The sequence below is a fragment of the Eptatretus burgeri genome, chromosome 8 (assembly GCF_056783735.1).
Source record: "Eptatretus burgeri isolate ZD-2024b chromosome 8, Ebu_testis_v1, whole genome shotgun sequence".
NCBI lineage: Eukaryota > Metazoa > Chordata > Myxini > Myxiniformes > Myxinidae > Eptatretus > Eptatretus burgeri.
This window is the reverse complement of record NC_140968.1, coordinates 85,793,514-85,798,502: the sequence shown is the minus strand read 5'-3', so window position 1 is coordinate 85,798,502 and position 4,989 is coordinate 85,793,514.

Genomic DNA, 4,989 nt, shown 5'->3' with positions numbered 1-4,989 from the left:
ATATATATATATATATTTTTTTTTTAACTTCCGAGTCCTTCCACAAACTTCCTTTTCAAAGTTTGTCATTGTCAGAACAGGATCGACAGCATTTTCCTCACCATACATGTCTTCATCATCAAGTAAGTGACGGAGTAAGAAAGCTTCTTTCTTCCTAAAAATTCTTATTCGTATTGCTCGAAAAAAAGAATGTCAGCCACAATGACTTCTTCTCTTTGTTTCATTTCGTCATTTTTTTGCAATTCAATGGTTCTTGGTGGGTTAATTGTGAATTTTATGCAGCAGGATTTGTGATAATAATCATCAATAGCAAATATGTCGAATCACTGCCCTCCTTGCAACAATTCCGAGTCTTCGGGCTACTTCATGGAATCTGTTATTCTGATGGGCAATGAATCTCTTCTGCCTTTCGAGAAGTCTGGACTTCAAATTCTGATGCTCACATCCACCGAGACCACCCTGTCCGTACGACTTAGAATCGGTGATCCTTTTCTCCCCACAAATAAAACACTCTCGCTTATTTTGTTCTCTCGAAACTCTCTGCCAATATGGTGTTGTGGAAGTTGGCTATATTTGTGCAACACTTGCTGTAGCATCATCTCCAACATGCTGCTCAGTAGAAAATATATTCTGATAAGGAGCAAATTTAGTTGAAAAATCCGTCCCACAGTTTTCATGTACCTTTCCAAATGCTTCTTCATGGTCCTTAATTTGATCAGGCACACGTCAGAAGAAAAATCTACTGTCATTTACGTTAATATCGATATCTCCCCATTCTTTAGCCAGGGCATTGAACTTTATCCATCCATGATTTCCAAGGAGTTGACACTTTTCATTTTGGCACAACAAACAATTTTCTTCTCCACTTTGATCCAAACTTAAAAACGATGACGTTGCCATGTCAATTTATGAATGATCCCAAACAACTGCAACAGAATGGCAGAGTTGATATTAATGGTGGTGAGAGGTTCAGGGCCCAGTCTGCTGGGACGGGATTGGCTCCGAGGAATCCAGTTGAATTGGCAGGAGGTGAACAACCTCAATGCCAGTGATCCATTGAAGAAATTCCTTAAGGACTATGGATTCACTTCCGGTTCTGGTTTTGAGCAGCGAGAGGTCTCCTTTGGGGCTCCCTGCTGACGTTCTCAAAGCTAAGTTTCCGGTTGTTATTTGTCCCGTTTTAACTGTTTAATTTTCTCACCTACATGTTACTGTGTGTTGCTAGTTCGGTTTTGTTTCAAAAATCGTGCTATTTTGTGAGTATTTTTGTCGACGTTCTTACCTGTGCTTGAGGCCTACGTGTAGGCTTGAGGCCTACCGGTTCCACTCGGTGTTCGATCGTTTTTTTTTTTTTTTTTTTTTTTTTTTGTTTGTTTTTTCTCCCCGTTACCTTCATTTTCTATCCTCCCCATTACCTTCAATTTTGATCCTCCCCACTTTCCAAACATCCCCCATTCTCCCAACTAATTCTTTCTTATCTCACAAAAAAAAAAAAAAAAAAAACTACAACAACACGCTCACCTTCTCCCCTTCTCCCGATTCTGCTTCTTCTTCTTCCTCTTAACTTCCTCCTCGTCTTCTTCCTCGTTTTTTTTTTTTTTTACACTTCCATGACCTAATCTGTTGAACTCTCTCATACATTATTTTTAACAACAAAAACGATCTTATAACACTGAACAACAAATTTCAAAAATTTTTTTTTACTGGAGATGTGTAAAGTGATTAAGACTAATTTGGGTACGCTGATTTCAAAAATCATAACCGTTTTGCTGTATCACGTCAGGATTTTCAGGAACAGAAATATTCCCATTGCCTAGAAGTCAGGATTTCAATGAAATTTACATATGTCTTTAACATGTCTATTTCGTACAATTGTTGTTAACTTGTGTTATATTTCTTTCTTTCAGATAAAGATGAGTAGGCGTTCCTGTACCAATCATCCTGACAACTTCTGTTATGTCTGTGGTCGGTATACCAAAAAAGATCAACAGCGAAGTATATCTACAGCAGTGAAAATGAAGGCCGCCTACTTTCACTACTTCGGGTGTAAGGTGGGGGACCAAGAACAGAGCTGGGCACCACACATCTGCTGCACAAGCTGTCACACAACCTTGACTCAGTGGTTGGTGGGCAAGCGCGCGAGCATGCCATTTGCGGTGCCCATGATATGGCGTGAGCCGCAGAATCATCATGATGATTGTTATTTCTGCTGCACAAGCATCGCCGGCTTCAACAAGAAGAATAAAGGTCACATCAAGTACGCTGACTGCGTCTCTGCTCGTAAACCTGTGCCTCATGATGACGAGAACCCCGTTCCAACACCTCCAGCTGATCAGAACATAGCTGTAAGCAGTGGTGAAGAGGATGGTGATGATGAACCTTTTGAACCCGACACTCAAGAATCACACCTTCTGAACCAGGGAGACTTAAATTATCTTGTAAGAGATCTCTCGCTGTCAAAGGCGAAGGCAGAGCTGCTTGGATCAAGGCTGCAGCAGTGGAATCTACTTGAACCTAACACCAAGATATCCTTGTTCAGAGCACGTCACAAAGACATGGCTGAGTTCTTTGAGATGGAAGACACGATGACATTCTGCAGTGACATCAACGGTCTGTTGAAAGAACTTGGGTGTGATCACGATCCTGCAGACTGGCGCCTCTTCATCGACTCGGGGAAGAACAGCTTGAAGGCTGTTTTGCTCCACAATGGCAACGAGAAACCATCAGTCCCACTGGCTCACGCGTTCGGCATGACAGAGACCTATGAGACTATGCGGCAGCTGCTTGATTCCATCAAGTACAATGACTTCAACTGGCACATCTGCGGAGACTTGAAAGTGGTGGCGCTGTTGTTAGGGCTGCAGTCAGGCTACACGAAATACATGTGCTTCCTTTGTCTCTGGGATAGCAGAGACGACAAGAATCACTGGACGAAGAAAGATTGGGAAGAGCGAAAAGAGCATGTACCTGGTCGACACAACGTGAAGCATGTCGCCCTTGTCGACCCAGCCAAGGTTTTCCTTCCACCACTCCACATAAAGCTCGGCTTGATGAAAAGTTTTGTACGGGCAATGGATCTGAATGGGCGTGGGTTTTTATACCTCAAGGAAAAGTTTGGCAACACCTTGTCGGAGGCCAAGATCAAGGCTGGTGTCTTTGTTGGACCGCAAATCCGACAGATTATGAAGGACGAAACTTTTCCGACAACTCTAAACCCCAAAGAGCTGGCAGCGTGGAGGAGCTTCAAAGCTGTGACAGACAACTTCTTGGGGAACGAGCGCGCGGACAACTATGAAGAAATAGTGCAGCAGCTGCTGGAGTCCTTCAGGAAACTTGGCTCCAGGATGTCCCTGAAAATCCATTTCCTACACCAGCACCTGAACTTCTTCCCTGACAACTTGGGAGCAGTCTCGGACGAGCACGGCGAGCAATTCCACCAAGAGATTTCACTCATGGAGACGCGTTACCAAGGGCGGCACAACCCGAACATGATGGGCGATTTCTGCTGGTTCCTGCATCGTGAAACTGACATAGAGCAGCACAAACGCAAAGCCAAATGCCTAAAGCATTTTTAATTACATTCCAGTGGAGTTTATCTGTAATTTCTATAATTTTGAAGCATTCATGATGAAATAAATGAATAAATGAATTTTTGTAAATTTCATTGAAATCCTGACTTCCAGGCAATGGGAATATTTCTGTTACTGAAAATCCTGACGTGATACAGCAAAACGGTTATGATTTTTGAAATCAGCGTACCCAAATTAGTCTAAATCACTTTACACATCTCCAGTAAAAAAATTTTGTTGTTCAGTGTAATGCTTCATCTTCCTCTCTCACACATGTGGTACTCTTTACTGTTTCACAATGCACTACTCTTCTGCTATTTTAACAGACTGCTCTCATTTCGAGCTCTCCTTCATTCCTTGCCTAAAAAATCCAACTATTACAGCGCTTCTTCTCTCCATGCTCTGAATTCGCCTTCATTGCACCCTTCAAGAATTGTGTTAAATCGCATCTCTGACCTCAAACTTTTAAAAACCCCAGTTTGCCATGGATGCTCGCTTTCCATCAACCATTCTTTTTTTCCAAATTCAGTGCCAACTCACCCCCCTCACCCCTCACTCTCACTCTCAAAGCAACCATCCCACTCTTCTCCCTCCAAGCCTCCCTCTCACCTCTCTCAAAAATCCCCCCCTCACCTTTCTCCCACCTTTCATCCCCCTCACTCTTTCTTCTCAAAGTTGCCCCCTCTCATCCACCAACCTGCCTCCCTCCACTGCCCTCTCACCTCCATCTCTTCACTCCACCTCCTCAAATCCTCAACTGCCTTCTTCCTTGTCTCTTGTCCCCACTCTCCCCCAGCACCACAGAGCCTTTTCTCCTCATTCGGCCCCCTCCCCTCGCTGTTCTGCAATACCCCACACTCCTTCAGCAACCCTCCTTACCTGCCCCCTCGTCCCTTGTCCTACCCTCCCCTCCCCCTCCACCTCCTGCACCCAAAGCCTCCTCCCCTTCCTCTTCATTAAAAGTGTGGACCTCAAATATCCGGGGCCTTCGCTCAAACCTTTCAGATCTTTCCATACAGGTTGCCACTGACAAACCAGACATTATCTGCCTAACAGAAACTTTCCTCTCCCAAGACGTGTCTGACTCCCAAGTATCTCTCCCTGGCTACTCCCTCTTACGGTATGACAGACCTGAGCCTCGTCCTGGTGGAGGTGTTGCTCTCTTCATCAAAGACTCGATTCCTCACTCTCCATGCACTGCTCTCACTCCCCCACACCCCCAGGAATACCTCTGGCTTCGGCTTCCCCTCCACTCCCACCTCATGTTTATATGTGTACTGTACCGTCCACCGAACAGTGATGACTCCATCTACATCTCACTATCCGAAAACATGGACCATCCTCTATCTTCTCATCCAAACTCTCTCTTCCTCTTATGTGGTGACTTCAATTGTCATCACGCCAGTTGGCTAGGTGTGGG